General features: G+C 42.3%; 1 protein-coding gene across 7 annotated transcripts in view; it reads right to left on the bottom strand.

Moving 5' to 3' along the window:
* The window catches only part of LOC120093086 (sulfotransferase 1C2-like), a 61,550-nt gene extending 45,678 nt beyond the window's left edge, over window positions 1-15,872 (bottom strand). For 3 of the 7 annotated variants that reach the window (XM_087564504.1, XM_087564501.1, XM_087564508.1), the window contains exon 1: window positions 15,791-15,852. The gene's annotated coding sequence lies outside the window, so the exon portion shown is untranslated. Of the gene's footprint in view, window positions 1-15,790 lie in introns of all 7 variants that reach the window. The other 4 variants (XM_087564509.1, XM_087564502.1, XM_087564503.1 and 1 more) reach the window with 4 other exon arrangements.
* Between the last annotated feature and the right edge of the window lie 620 nt (window positions 15,873-16,492).

The following is a 16,492-nucleotide window of genomic DNA, read 5'->3' as shown; positions in this document are numbered from 1 at the left end:
CAATCTCAAACGTACAGTCTCAATTTTGTAATTCTTTCAAGGCTCAGCGGTATCCTGGTTACTTTATTTTTAACTTTAAGCAAGTTAGAGTTATTTGGGAAGAGGAATTCTGAATTAAAAACAAAACAAAACAATGCCTCTAAAAGATTTGCAAGTATGCGAGTTTGTAGGTGATTTTCTTTCTTTCTTCTTCTTCTTCTTCTTCCTCTCCTTCTCCTACCCCTCCTCCTCCTCTCCTCCTCCTCCTTCTTCTTCTTCTTCCTTTTTTTTAAAGTGGTATAAATCAAGCATCTTATAGTCACTAACATTTTGGGGGGGGTGTTTTGTTTTCTTTTAATTTTATTTTTCTTGGATATTTTACATACTTGCATTTCAAATGTTATCTCTTATTTACCCCCTCTTCCGAGTGGTTGTACTGAAAGATCCCATGCAGAAAGACCCTTACTCAAGTCTTGGGAAATCGTGGACCCCAGACACAGAGAGACCATTTTGGATGTAATAAGCAAAGGCTAGGTTTATTACGGAGACCTATTACAGAGATCTCCGGGCCGACACGTATCCGCAGGAGACAGAGGTGTCGACCCCCGAGAGGCTGGAAGAAAGAGCATTTAAAGGCAGAGGCTGGGGTTGGGGATTTAGCTCAGTGGTAGAGCGCTTGCCTAGGAAGCACAAGGCCCTGGGTTCGGTCCCCAGCTCCGAAAAAAAGAACCAAAAAAATAAAAAAAATAAAGGCAGAGGCTGTGAGCCCAGGGGATGGGGATGTCAAAGGGGGATGCACCTGAAAGATCCCACGCAGAGAGAACCTTACTCAAGTCTTGGGAAATCGTGGACCCCAGACACAGAGAGACCATTTTGGATGTAATAAACAAAGATGAGGTTTATTATGGAGACCTATTACAGAGATCTCCGGGCCGACACGTATCCCACTCAGGAGACAGAGGTGTTGACCCCGAGAGGCTGGTAGAAAGAGTATTTAAAGGCAGAGGCTGTGAGCCCAGGGGATGGGGGATGTCAAAGGGGAAGGCACTACAAGTTACAGGATTGTTTTATGGCTCCAGGAGATAAGGGGACGCCAGAAGGTTTTATGGCCCCCTGGTTCCTGGAACAGAGCTACTAAATCAGGAGAATGGTTAGGTCTTTAGGTCCTCATTATTTTTAAAAGTTTGTCAAAATTGATGAAGCATTTGTATTTGAAACACCTCTGGTTAGGCTTGGGCCACCGGTTTCCTGGAGTGCTCTCTATAGGACACAATGGCTAGAAAGCACAAGTAGGGGCTTATCAGGGTCTGAAGGACATCTGGTTAAAGTATGACTCTGAGTAAGCTGGGGGGATGTCTTTGGATGGTTTATGGGTCAGTCCTTGATAGCCTGAGCTGGTTTTTGTATTCCTTTTCTTTATCTTTATGGCCTGCTATTCCTGGCGGCAGGGCTTACTGAGTCTGTGGCTTTTGGGGCTTACTCTTTTAATTTTATATTTCTAAACCTTAAATTCGTATAATTTTGCTTTCATTCCCTTCTTCTTCTACTAAATAATTCTAATCTTAGAATTTTGATATCAAGTCTCGTATTTGGTCTCACCAGTTGTCCTAACTGACTGGTACTGTTGTCTCAGAACCATCAACCGCACAGCACACACTCGATTTTTAACAAAAGCAATTAACCTGTTTGTCACGCAGGGGCCAAAAACTAAAACCAAGAAAATTATTAATAATGGCCCAGCTGTAGCAGAGAGTAGGGTAGTCATCCAGGGAGACCGAGTGAACCAAGACTCAAACCAACCTTGTTAAGCGTCTCTATCTTTTTGTAGGAGTCAAGTCTATTAACTAGTTTTTTTTTTTAACACACATGGACCTATAACCGGAAGCAGAAGCAAAACTAAGAAGGGTCCCTTAAGGGAAGATATCAGAGTAGTCATCCCAGGAGATCTACTAAACCAGCTCTTGAACCATCTCTGATGTGTTTTTTTGTCTGTCTTTTGTCTAACCTTTTTCTAAGTTTATTTATGGAGTCTTTAATTACTCTTGAATGGTCTGTATAGAAGCAACACTTTTCTTTCAGTGTAGCACACAGACTCCTTCTTTAAGGAATATCAGGTCTGATCTTTTCTTATTTTGAAGGACTACCTCTGAGAGGGAGGTTAGGTATTCTTGGAGGTCAGCTATAAAGTCCTTCCCTCTTTTTATATCTGAGTCAATGGCAGTTCTGAATTCTCTATAAGCCTTGTATTGTAGGGCAACAGCAGATGTCTTTGTGTTGCCCTTGTAGCACCTAGATAGCCTTAAGTAATTTTCAACTCTTTTTTTTATTAAGTTTTTAGCATCAGGATTTTATCTGGACACTATCTAAACCTATACACCAAGGTCATGACTAGCTTTTAGAACTTCTAAACTTATATAGATTGTGATCCCTGAGGCACAGTCCCAAGAAGTGTTAGGAGTACTAACATATGTAATGTTATATCATTTGTAATAGAAATCAAGCCTATTCCCACACTTATCCCGATGGAACCCAGGGCAAACATGCTGAGTGTCCCTCTAGGTCTCAGCTCTCAGCCCCAACAGCTAGTATGTGGCTGGTGAGGGCTGAGAATTGACGGCTGTCAGGGTGGTCAGCAGCACCAGGTACAGTCCTTTCCAGCGATGCTCGAGTGCCTGGGCTCCGTGTCGTTGTATGTAGCTGTAGTCTCCAACCTGGAATTGATCAGATGTCTCAGGGGTCTCTGGGGTATAGGCTGTTGTCAGCTGTGACCAAAATTCTTTTCGTATCACCTGTAGGTCTTTTAGCCTGGCATACAAATCATTATTATTATGACATGTTGGTTCAGTAACATCATCTAATACAGTCAGGGGAGCTGAGGCCCCATATAAGATCTCAAAGGGGATAAGGCTGAATCTGGAAGGGATATTTCTTGCTCTGAAGAGAGCAAGAGGGAAGGAGTGTCACCCAGTCTGCGCCAGTCTCCATGGTCAATTTAATTTGTTCAGGGTCTCTTTTAAAATTTTATTTATTTACTCTACCTGTCCTGAACTTTGAGGTCTGTAGATACAATGTAATTTCCAATCGACCTCTAAAAACTTGGCCACACCCTGTCTTACCTTGGCAACGAAAATAGGGCCGTTGTCTGACCAGATTACCTTGGGCACTCCAGACTGGGGGAAGATTTCTTCCAGTATCTTCTTGATGACTATCAAGGCCATCTCTTGCAGTTGTTGGCTTCACCAGGGCATCCAAGAGATGGTAAAGGCATCTGAAGTGCTGATGTGCTGGGGGGTAGAAGTTCAGCCATCCCAGATGACATCGTGTTGTCCACCATGGCAGCACCCACTTGTCTCTGACCTTCATTCATGAAGAGAACTGTTCCCGTCTGTGGACAAGGTCCTCCCTTTCAGCAGGGGTCAATCAGCCATGCTTCTGTCAGTGTTTGACACTCGTGCTGTCGTGGCTCCAGGTCTGGATTGGGCAGCAAGGTGACCAGATTGCCCCCAACAGGTGGAGAATCTAGACCAGTGGTCCCATCCTCTGGGACATTTTATTTAAAGGCAAAACATCAGCCACTCTATCACAGTTTAAGTCCTGGATTGGGTGATAATTGTTAGTGCCTGGTTGGCAGGAGTGATGTGTTCCAGGCAGAAAAGCACTAAGCCACACATCTCCCAGCATCAGGTACTGGTGCACTGAGACAGGTCTTAAGCTCCACATATACAGTCTGCAGATATGTATACACATGGCCTCACCCAGCCATTTTAGCCCACGCAAGCCATTTTAGAGAGCAAATTTAGGACCAAGAAGCTCTCCAGTGGCCCCTCTTGTTTTTTCTTGGGCAGTCCCTGACCCAGTGTCCTTTTTCTTTGCATTAGGCACCCTGATCTTTAGCCAGGAATTCTCTTCTGTTGCCAGGTACTATCTTCCTAGGTTCCCTAATTACTGTGGCCAGTATATGTTCCTCTCTTATCTTTTATCTCTCTTTAGCTCTCTAACTTCCTCTTCTTAACTTTCTGTCTCTTCTCTTCTCTAGCTTCCTGCTCTTTTTACCTCTTTCTCTGTAACTTGTACTAACTCTCAGCAACTTAACTTAACCCTTTAAATTTCTGTAACTTTCTCTTCATATCCTTTTCTTATCTTAGCCAGATTGGTGGGGCATTTTCTAGCCCCTCAGAGACCCACCCTTGGAGTCTGGCGGCAGACCTGGCACTCCCCACCTTTAGGTGTTTTGAAGTCAACAGACAGAAGTGAGGGCCTTCCATCCGTGTCTGGAACATTTTTTCTGGCCTCTAGTAGGATTCCGTCTTTCCTCGGTGGTAAAGAAGACCTGTAACAGTCACTAACAAGCATCTTAAATGGGATGGTGAGAAAACAAGGGAATCTCGAGAATAGAGGTCCACTGAAGAGGGCAAATAGCATTTAGTCACACAGCTAAGCCAGGCGGCTTTCTTGGGACAAAAAGGCCTTGTGTCTGTGAAACAGAAAAGTGAGCAGAGGGGCAGCCTATCTGTTACCGGCTGTCTCTCTGGACTTAGATTTTCCCTTAAGGAGTACCTCCCTATAGTGTCAGCTCCGTGGTTTTATCGCTCAAGAAACCCATTCTCTAAATGGCACTAGGCTTCTAGTAAGAACTAATAACAAAAGGATGGAGAGACGTAAGAAACTGGGTGTTAGATACTAAGCAGCTGACAAAAGAATTGTAACCAGTTCACCTGGGGCTTCTTGTCTCTTACATCTAATAAAGAGATTGTTAATACTATAGTATCAACCTTTAATAAAAAAACTATAGCTCTCTCCATGTCTCTGAATATCAGGACTGTAGTAGTAGTCCTTCACCAAACTGTCTCAGTGGGCTAAGGGCCCATGGAAAAGAAAACATTAATCCTGACCTTGGCCACAGCCAAAGTTTGAATTCTAAATTTTGACTGGCAAAACAAAACAAAGTTCTTTACAGTTTGTTGTAGATTTTTTAAAACTATTTTAGGGGTTTCTCTGCCCCCCAACCTGGGACATTTCGACCACAGGGGCAGGAACTGGCTGCTGTGGGGATAGGATCAAAGGCATTCTCTATGTTAATGATGACCAATGAGAAAAGTAATTTAATGCTGGAGACTGACTCCTCTCTTGGAATAGGGCCAGCAGATAAGGCAGGCTCCCTAAAGAACTTCTCTTAATGAGCACTCTCTTTCTGTGAGCAAGAGTGGAAGGTCTGGCCACTAAAAGCAGAAATTTCTTTCTTGTTCTTGTTTTCCTTACAGTCTTCCCCCACCTCACTCTCAGCCTTTTTAGATCATTCTTCCTGTAGCATTTCTAACACAGCCTGTCCCTTTTTTTATAGCCTGTCCCTTTTTAATAGCCTGTTGACAGCATTTCTGATCTTTTAGGCAGCTACGCACTATGTGTCAAACCGGCTGAAACTCCGCCTTTAAGATTCCTTGTTCCCAAGCAAAATTTAAATCTTTTTTTAGCTTATCTCAGCTGTCCACCGTGAGATTCCCAGAGATCGTGAACCAAGGTGTAGCAATTCACTAAGAAATCTCTCTGCAGTGTTTTTTTTTAATCTTAAGCCTTTTTCTTTTAAACAGCTCCTGAAGAGCCAGAAAAATTGGTTGAGACTGAGAAGTCCCCATGCTCGCTGCAGCAGCTCCGCAGCTAGTTTCACTCCCCGCTACTGTGTGTTGTGAGCACAAGCACAGATAAAACACTATGTTTTAAAAAATTAACGTTGGCTATCAACCAACACACCTCCACTAGAGTGGGGTCCATAAAATTAAGTTTCTTACTCACTATATTTGTTCTATAGCCAGCTGCCTAATCTGGGGAACTTTTTTTTTTTTTATGAGCAGTTTCTTCCTCAAGGTTTTTGTTAATGTCTGTTTACACAACTGTTAACAGCAGCTAGGTTGGTCAAAGGGAGCAAAGGGAGGGGCCTCTCTCCTTGGGAAGGAGGCTCAAGAGAGAAAGACAAAACTCCCTGGCAGAAAACAATTTTTCTCAAGCAAATTATTTTTAACTTTTAACTTAAGCACCAAGAGGACCAAGTAAAACTCTTTGATGAACAAAGCAGACAGTTTCATGATTTCAAACACAGTCATCAGTCCAAGATTTTAAACACAGTCGTCAGTCCAAGATTTCAAACACAGTCGTCAGTCTAAGCCAAAAAAAAAAAAAAAAAAAAAAACACTCGACAATACCACAGAAAACAAACCAGACAAACAAGACCAAGACAAAGCATCCTATCCAGAAAACCACAGTCAGGTACACAGAGTGGGATTCCACATCCACTCTCTCAACACAGACACAGAGTGGGATTCCACATCCACTCTCAGAGTGGGATTCCATATCCATTCTCTTAGGAGGCAACACTGAGTAGGATTCTACATCCACTCTCTAAGTACTGACCAGAGTGAGACTCCACGTCCACTCTCTAAGCACTGACCAGAGTGAGATTCCACTTCCACTCTCTAAGTACTGACCAGAGTGAGACTCCACGTCCACTCTCTAAGCACTGACCAGAGTGAGATTCCACTTCCACTCTCTAAGTACTGACCAGAGTGAGACTCCACGTCCACTCTCTAAGCACTGACCAAAGTGAGATTCCACTTCCACTCTCTAAGTACTGACCAGAGTGAGACTCCACTTCCACTCTCTAAGTACTGACCAGAGTGAGACTCCACTTCCACACTCTAAGTACTGACCAGAGGGAGACTTCACCGGTACCGAGACACACATATATACACACACGACGGAACGAAAACAGAGACAGACACAGACTGACAAATGTGGCGCCGCTCACACGGAGACATTCAGACAAACATCTAACTCACTTCCAAGGGGTCTTCGGAGTCTGGGGTGGTCGTGCAGATCCCGGACGAGCCCCCATTATGAAAGATCCCACACAGAGAGACCCTTACTCAAGTCTTGGGAAATCGCGGACCCCAGACACAGAGAGACCATTTTGGATGTAATAAGCAAAGATGAGGTTTATTACGGAGAACTATTACAGAGATCTCCGGGCCGACACGTATCCCACTCAGGAGACAGAGGTGTCGACCCCGAGAGGCTGGGAGAAAGAGTATTTAAAGGCAGAGGCTGTGAGCCCAGGGGATGGGGGATGTCAAAGGGGAAGGCACTACAAGTTACAGGATTGTTTTATGGCTCCAGGAGATAAGGGGACGCCAGAAGGTTTTATGGCCCCCTGGTTCCTGGAACAGAGCTACTAAATCAGGAGAATGGTTGGGTCTTTAGGTCCTCATTATTTTTAAAAGTTTGTCAAAATTGATGAAGCATTTGTATTTGAAACACCTCTGGTTAGGCTTGGGCCACTGGTTTCCTGGAGTACTCTCTATAGGACACAATGGCTAGAAAGCACAAGTAGAGGCTTATCATGGTCTGGAGACATCTGGTTAAAGTATGACTCTGAGTAAGCTGGGGGGATATCTTTGGATGGTTTATGGGTCAGTCCTTGATAGCCTGAGCTGGTTTTTTTATTCCTTTTCTTTATCTTTATGGCCTGCTATTCCTGGCGGAGGGGCTTACTGAGTCTGTGACTTTTGGGGCTTACTCCTTTAATTTTATATTTCTAAACCTTTAATTCGTATAATTTTCCTTTCACACCCAAGTCACAGGATTGTTTTATAGCTCCAGGAGACAAGGGGACCCAGAAGGTTTTATGGCCCCCTGGTTCCTGGAACAGAGCTACTAAATCAGGAGAACGGTTGGGTCTTCAGGTCCTCATTATTTTTAAAAGTTTGTCAGAATTGATGAAGCATCTGTATTTGAAACACCTCTGGTTAGGCTTGGGCCACGGGTTTCCTGGAGTGCTCTCTGAAGGATGCAATGGCTGGAAACCACAAGTAGGGGCTTAAATAAACATCAAAGGGGCAGAACAAAGAACAGTTACTCACACCCGGTGATAAGCAAAGTAGTTCTCTTGCATTCCTTTTCTTTATCTTTATGGCCTGTTATTCCTGGCAGCAGGGCTTAGCCCTGAGTCTGTGGCTTTTGGGGCTTACTCTTTTAGTTTCATATTTTTAAACCTTAAATTCGTATAATTTTCCTTTCAGTACCAGTTTACAATCCCACCAACAATAGAGGAGTGTTCCTATTTCCCCACATCCTCACCATCATCTACTGCCACCTGAGTTTTTGATCTTAGCCTTTCTGACAGGTGTGAGGTGTTACCTCAGGGTTGTTTTGATTTCCCTGACAACTAAGGATGTTGAAATTTTTTTAGGTAATTTTCAGCCATTCAGAATTCCTCAACTGAGAATTCTTTGTTAAGTTCTAGACCCCATTTTTTAAAAAGATTATTTGGTTCTCTGAAGACTTTGAAGAATTCTTTGTATATATTAGATAGTAGCCTTCTATTAGATATAGGATTGGTAAAGATCTTTTTCTCAATCTGTTGGTTGCTATTTTGGTCCTAAACACAGTGTCCTTTGCCTTACAGAAGCTTTGCATTTTTATGAGGTCCCATTTGTCAATTCTTGATCTTAGACATAAGCCATTGGTGTTTTATTCAGGAAATTTTCCCCTGTACCTATGTGTTCAAGACTCTTCCCCATTTTTCTTCTATTAGTTTGAGTGAATATGGTTTTATGAGGAGATCTTTGATACACTTGGAATTGAGCTTTGTACAAGAAGAAAAAAAATGGGTCGAAAAGGGCGGCACAGATCTTCCTGGTTGTGGCCGCCGAGGAGAGCTCATAAGCAACACCGCACGAGCAAACTTGAGCCTTGGAACCACAGGTAAGACCAACTTTTCTGCTGCAAGCGACCTGCTGGTGAACTCAAGACATACAGAGGAAAAATTCCTCTAGGACTGGACACTTCCAGTATTTAGAGGGAGTCCCAAACCTGCGAATCCCTGCCCGCAGCAGCTCTCTGCTCCCAAACCCCATGGGAGAGAGCCCTCACCACCTGGACAGGTGGGCACTCCTGAGACTGCAGAGTGGAAGAGGCCACAAACACTGCCCACCCCTGCCCACATCCCTGGCCCAAGAGGAAACTGTATACGGCCTCTGCGTTCCCTTGGATAAGGGCACAGCTGCAGCGGGTCCCCTGCGTCTGAGACACCGCCAGAACCTGAAGGGACCGACCAGATAAACAGTTCTCTGCACCCAAATCCCATGGGAGGGAGAGCTAAACCTTCAGAGAGGCAGACACACCTGGGAAACCAGAAAAGACTGCACTCTGCACACATCTCTGATGCCAGAGGAAAACACCAAACGCCATCTGGAACCCTGGTGCACTGAAGCTCCCGGAAACGGCGGCACAGATCTTCCTGGATGTGGCCCCTGCGGAGAGCTTATAGGCAGCACCCCACGAGCAAATTTGAGCCTCAGGACCGCAGGTAAGACCAACTTTTCTGCTGCAAGCGACCTGCCTGGTGAACTCAAGACAAAGGCCCAAAGGAACAGCTGAAGACCTGTAGAGAGGAAAAACTACACGCCCGAAAGCAGAACACTCTGTCCCCATAACTGGCTGAAAGAAAACAGGAAAACAGGTCTACAGCACTCCTGACACACAGGCTTATAGGTCAGTCTAGCCACTGTCAGAAATAGCAGAACAAAGTAACACTAGAGATAATCTGATGGCAAGAGGCAAGCGCAGGAACCCAAGCAACAGAAACCAAGACTACATGGCATCATTGGAGCCCAATTCTCCCACCAAAGCAAAAACGGAATATCCAAACACACCAGAAAAGCAAGATCTAGTTTCAAAATCATATTTGATCATGATGCTGGAGGACTTCAAGAAAGACGTGGAGAACTCCCTTAGAGAACAAGTAGAAGCCTACAGAGAGGAATTGCAAAAATGCCTGAAAGAATTCCAGGAAAACATAAATAAACAAGTAGAAGCCCATAGAGAGGAGACACAAAAATCCGTGAAAGAATTCCAGGAAAACACAATCAAACAGTTGAAGGAATTAAAAATGGAAATAGAATCAATCAAGAAAGAACACATGGAAACAACCCTGGATATAGGAAACCAAAAGAAGAGACAAGGAGCTGTAGATATAAGCTTCACCAAGAGAATACAAGAGATGGAAGAGAGAATCTCAGGAGCAGAAGATTCCATAGAAATCATTGACTCAACTGTCAAAGATAATGTAAAGCAGAAAAAGCAACTGGTCCAAAACATACAGGAAATCCAGGACTCAATGAGAAGATCGAACCTAAGGATAATAGGTATAGAAGAGAGTGAAGACTCCCAGCTCAAAGGACCAGTAAATATATTCGACAAAATCATAGAGGAAAACTTCCCTAACCTAAAAAAAGAGATACCCATAGGCATACAAGAAGCCTACAGAACTCCAAATAGATTGGACCAGAAAAGAAACACCTCCCGTCACATAATAGTCAAAACACCAAACGCACAAAATAAAGAAAGAATATTAAAAGCAATAAGGGAAAAAGGTCAAGTAACATATAAAGGCAGACCTATCAGAATCACATCAGACTTTTCGCCAGAGACTAGGAAAGCCAGAAGATCCTGGACTGATGTCATACAGACCCTAAGAGAACACAAATGCCAGCCTAGGTTACTGTATCCTGCAAAACTCTCAATTAACATAGATGGAGAAACCAAGATATTCCATGACAAGACCAAATTTACACAGTATCTTTCTACAAATCCAGCACTACAAAGGATAAGAAATGGTAAAGCCCAACATAAGGAGGCAAGCTATACCCTAGAAGAAGCAAGAAACTAATCGTCTTGGCAACAAAACAAAGAGAAGAAAAGCACACAAATATAACCTCATATCCAAATATGAATATAACAGGAAGCAATAATCACTATTCCTTAATATCTCTCAACATCAATGGCCTCAACTCCCCAATAAAAAGACATAGATAAATAAACTGGATATGCAACGAGGACCCTGCATTCTGCTGCCTACAGGAAACAAACCTCAGAGACAAAGACAGACACTACCTCAGAATGAAAGGCTGGAAAACAACTTTCCAAGCAAATGGTCAGAAGAAGCAAGCTGGAGTAGCCATTCTAATATCAAATAAAATCAATTTTTAACTAAAAGTCATCAAAAAAAGATAAGGAAGGACACTTCATATTCATCAAAGGAAAAATCCACCAAGATGAACTCTCAACCCTAAATATCTATGCCCCAAATACAAGGGCACCTACATGCGCAAAAGAAACCTTATTAAAGATCCAAAGACACATTGCACCTCACACAATAATAGTAGGAGATTTCAACATCCCACTCTCATCAATGGACAGATCATGGAAACAGAAATTAAACAGAGACGTAGACAGACTAAGAGAAGTCATGAGCCAAATGGACTTAACACATATTTATAGAACATTCTATCCTAAAGCAAAAGGATATACCTTCTTCTCAGCTCCTCATGGTACTTTCTCCAAAACTGACCATATAATTGGTCAAAAAACAGGCCTCAACAGGTACAGAAAGTTAGAAATAATCCCATGCGTGCTATCAGACCACCACTACCTAAAACTGGTCTTCAATAACAATAAGGGAAGAATGCCCACATATACGTGGAAACTGAACAAAGCTCTACTCAATGATAACCTGGTCAAGGAAGAAATAAAGAAAGAAATTAAAAACTTTTTAGAATTTAATGAAAATGAAGGTACAACATACCCAAACTTATAGGACACAATGAAAGCTGTGCTAATAGGAAAACTCATAGCGCTGAGTGCCTGCAGAAAGAAACAGGAAAGAGCATATGTCAGCAGCTTGACAGCACACCTAAAAGCTCTAGAACAAAAAGTAGCAAATACACCCAGGAGGAGGAGAAGGCAGGAAATAATCAAACTCAGAGCTGAAATCTACCAAGTAGAAACAAAAAGGACCATAGAAAGAATCAACAGAACCAAAAGTTGGTTCTTTGAGAAAAACAACAAGTTAGATAGACCCTTAGCCAGACTAACGAGAGGACACAGAGAGTGTGTCCAAATTAACAAAATCAGAAATGAAAAGGGAGACATAACTACAGATTCAGAGGAAATTCAAAAAATCATCAGATCTTAACATAAAAGCCTATATTCAACAAAACTTGAAAATCTGCAGGAAATGGACAATTTCCTAGACAGATACCAGGTACCGAAGTTAAATCAGGAACAGATAAACCAGTTAAACAACCCCATAACTCCTAAGGAAATAGAAGCAGTCATTAAAGGTCACCCAACCAAAAAGAGCCCAGGTCCAGACAGGTTTAGTGCAGAATTCTATCAGACCTTCATAGAAGATCTCATACCAATATTATCCAAACTATTCCACAAAATTGAAACAGATGGAGCACTATTGAATTCCTTCTATGAAGCCACAATTACTCTTATACCTAAACCACACAAAGACCCAACCAAGAAAGGGAACTTCAGACCAATTTCCCTTATGAATATTGACACAAAAATACTCAATAAAATTCTGGCAAACCGAATCCAAGAGGACATAAAAATAATCATCCACCATGATCAAGTATGCTTCATCCCAGGCATGCAGGGATGGTTTAATATATGGAAAACCATCAACGTGATCCATTATATAAACACACTGAAAGAACAAAACCACATGATCATTTCATTAGATGCTGAGAAAGCATTTCAAAAAATTCAACACCCCTTCAGGATAAAAGTCCTGGAAAGTATAGGAATTCAAGGCCCATACCTAAACATAGTAAAAGCCATATACAGCAAACCAGTTGCTAACATTAAACTAAAAAGAGAGAAACTTGAAGCAATCCCACTAAAATCAGGGACTAGACAAGGCTGCCCACTCTCTCCCTACTTATTCAATATAGTTCTTGAAGTTCTAGCCAGAGCAATCAGACAACAAAAGGAGGTCAAGAGGATACAGATGGGAAAAGAAGAAGAAAAAAAATATCACTATTTGCAGATGATATGATAGTATACTTAAGTGATCCCAAAAGTTCCACCAGAGAACTACTAAAGCTGATAAACAACTTCAGCAAAGTGGCTGTGTATAAAATTAACTCAAATACATCAGTAGCCTTCCTCTACACAAAAGAGAAACAAGCCGAGAAAGAAATTAGGGAAACGACACCCTTCATAATAGTCCCAAATAGTATAAAGTACCTCGGTGTGACTTTAACCAAGCAAGTAAACGATTTGTACAATAAGAACTTCAAGACTCTGAAGAAAGAAATTGAAGAAGACCTCAGAAGATGGAAAGATCTCCCATGCTCATGGATTGGCAGGATTAATATAGTAAAAATGGCCATTTTACCAAAAGTGATCTACAGATTCAATGCAATCCCCATTAAAATACCAATCCAATTCTTCAAAGAGTTAGACAAAACAATTTGCAAATGCATCTGGGATAACAAAAAAACCCAGGATAGCTAAAACTATCCTCAACAATAAAAGGACTTCAGGGGGAATCACTGTCCCTGAACTCAAACAGTATTACAGAGCAATAGTGATAAAAACTGCATGGTATTGGTACAGAGACAGACAGATAGAACAATGGAACAGAATTGAAGACCCAGAAATGAACCCACACACCTATGGCACTTGATTTTTGACAAAGGAGCCAAAACCATCAAATGGAAAAAAGACAGCATTTTCAGCAAATGGTGCTGGTTCAACTAGACGTCAACATGTAGAAGAATGCAGATCAATCCATGCTTATCACCCTGTACAAAGCTTAGGTCCAAGTGGATCAAGGACCTCCACATCAAACCAGATACACTCAAACTAATAGAAGAAAAACTAGGGAAGCATCTGGAACACATGGGCACTGGAAAAAATTTCCTGAACAAAACACCAATGGCTTATGCTCTAAGATCAAGAATCGACAAATGGGATCTCATAAAACTGCAAAGCTTCTGTAAGGCAAAGGACACTGTGGTTAGGACAAAACAGCAACCAACAGATTGGGAAAAGATCTTTACCAATCCTACAACAGATAGAGGCCTTATATCCAACATATACAAAGAACTCAAGAAGTTAGACCACAGGGAGACAAATAACCCTATTAAAAAATGGGATTCAGAGCTAAACAAAGAATTCACAGCTGAGGAATGCCGAATGGCTGAGAAACACCTAAAGAAATGTTCAACATCTTTAGTCATAAGGGAAATGCAAATCAAAACAACCCTGAGATTTCACCTCACACCAGTGAGAATGGCTAAGATCAAAAACTCAGGTGACAGCAGATGTTGGCGAGGATGGGGAGAAAGAGGAACACTCCTCCATTGTTGGTGGGATTGCAGACTGGTACAACCATTCTGGAAATCAGTCTGGAGGTTCCTCAGAAAATTAGACATTGAACTGCCTGAGGATCTAGCTATACCTCTCTTGGGCATATACCCAAAAGATGCCCCAACATATAAAAAAGACACGTGCTCCACTATGTTCATAGCAGCCTTATTTATAATAGCCAGAAGCTGGAAAGAACCCAGATGCCCTTCAACAGAGGAATGGATACAGAAAATGTGGTACATCTACACAATGGAATATTACTCAGCTATCAAAAACAATGACTTTATGAAATTCGTAGGCAAAATGGTTGGAACTGGAAAATATCATCCTGAGTGAGCTAACCCAATCACAGAAAGACACACATGGTATGCACTCATTGATAAGTGGCTATTAGCCCAAATGCTTGAATTACCCTAGATGCCTAGAACAAATGAAACTCAAGACGGATGATCAAAATGTTAATGCTTCACTCCTTCTTTAAAAGGGGAACAAGAATACCCATGGCAGGGAATAGAGAGGCAAAGATTAAAACAGAGACTGAAGGAACACCCATTCAGAGCCTGCCACACATGTGGCCCACACATATACAGCCATCCAATTAGACAAGATGGATGAAGCAAAGAAGTGCAGGCAGACAGGAGCCGGATGTAGATCGCTCCTGAGAGACACAGCCAGAATACAGCAAATACAGAGGCAAATGCCTCTGTAGGACCCCTGTTGAAGGAATCAGAGAAAGAACTGGAAGAGCTTGAAGGGGCTCGAGACCCCATATGTACAACAATGACAAGCAACCTGATCTTCCAGGGACTAAGCCACTACCTAAAGACTATACATGGACTGACCGTGGACTCTGACCTCAGAGGTAGCAATGAATATCCTAGTAAGAGCACCAGTGGAAGGGGAAGCCCTGGGTCCTGCTAAGACTGAACCCCCAGTGAACTAGATTGTTGGGGGGAGGACGGCAATGGGGGGAGGATGGGGAGGGGAACACCCATAAAGAAGGGGAGAGGGAGGGATTAGGGGGATGTTTGCCCAGAAACCGGGAAAGGGAATAACACTGGAAATGTATATAAGAAATACTCAAGTTAATAATAAAAAAAATTAAAAAAAAAAGATCCCACTGCTGACTTGTGTGATCTGAACTGCTGATATCCTGACAACACAGATTGGATTTGCTCCAAAGAACTATTTCTAAACAGGTACACATCTAAGACATTATTTCCTTTGGCAGCCTCCTAGGCAGACCAGCAATTCTGGTATATCCAGAATCCCTCTGTTGCTAAACAACATTCCCCCACTTTCATTCAATTTCACACCCCTACCTTTACATATAAGCAACCCAAACACTCGCATTAGTATGTCTCTACTAGCTACAGACTCTCTGGTTCCAGCCCCCCAGGAAAATCAAGAGTCAACCAATTGTAACCCAACAGTAAGATTTACATGTTAAATTCTCAATCCACAATACATTTACACAATAAGCTTACAACCAATGAATAAGAATATAAACCACCCACCTACATAAGCTATAATTTGCCCATCTAGACACACAAAATCATGTACACATCTATCCTTTAAGAATAGCCATCACAACCTGTAAATGTGCAGAGAAGAATCTTAACAGCTACCACAGGTTCTCTCAGCTGCCTCCTCCTTGCTCTGACTCCTCCCTCTCCTTCTAAAACCTCTGTTCCTGCCTCCCATCCTTCTCATGCAATGACGGGCCTCATTTTATCTTATCAGCCTTTACTTGTATAATGACATCAACCTATATTTCACCCTTTCTAAGGAAAAAAAAACTTTTCTCTCAATGTAAGTTGAGCATAACTATTATCATTTTGTAATTTAAAGGTATAACATATACCTAACACCCAGTCCAACATTTTATCCGTTAAACAGAAGATTTAGTTATCTATTCTAGCTTAAGAAAGGTTTAAGTCCCTGCACCTAAATCCCATGGGGGAGAGAACTAAACCCCAAGAAGTGCAGAAAATCCTGGGACCTAGGGACAGACAGCCACTTCTGCCCAATTTTGCTCACATCCTAGCCCAAGAGGAAACTGCATAGTGCCTCTGGATACAGGAGTATAGGAGCAGTGAGTAGCAGGAGCCTGCTGGTTTCTGCCTTCGCCTGAAACTGAACTGAAACAGTCCCACAGTTCCCTGAACCCAAATCCTAGGGAGAGATCTAGACCCTCAGAAGTGTACACACTCCTGAGAATCAGAGGACACAACTACTTCAGCCCACATTCCTGACCCAAGAGGAAATCTCCTAGTGTCATGTGTGCCTTCTGGGC

This window comes from Rattus norvegicus, chromosome 9, assembly GCF_021556685.1.
Source record: "Rattus norvegicus strain SHRSP/BbbUtx chromosome 9, alternate assembly SHRSP_T2T, whole genome shotgun sequence".
Lineage (NCBI taxonomy): Eukaryota > Metazoa > Chordata > Mammalia > Rodentia > Muridae > Rattus > Rattus norvegicus.
The sequence above is the reverse complement of the archived record's forward strand: the minus strand, read 5'-3'. Positions and strand labels throughout refer to the sequence as shown.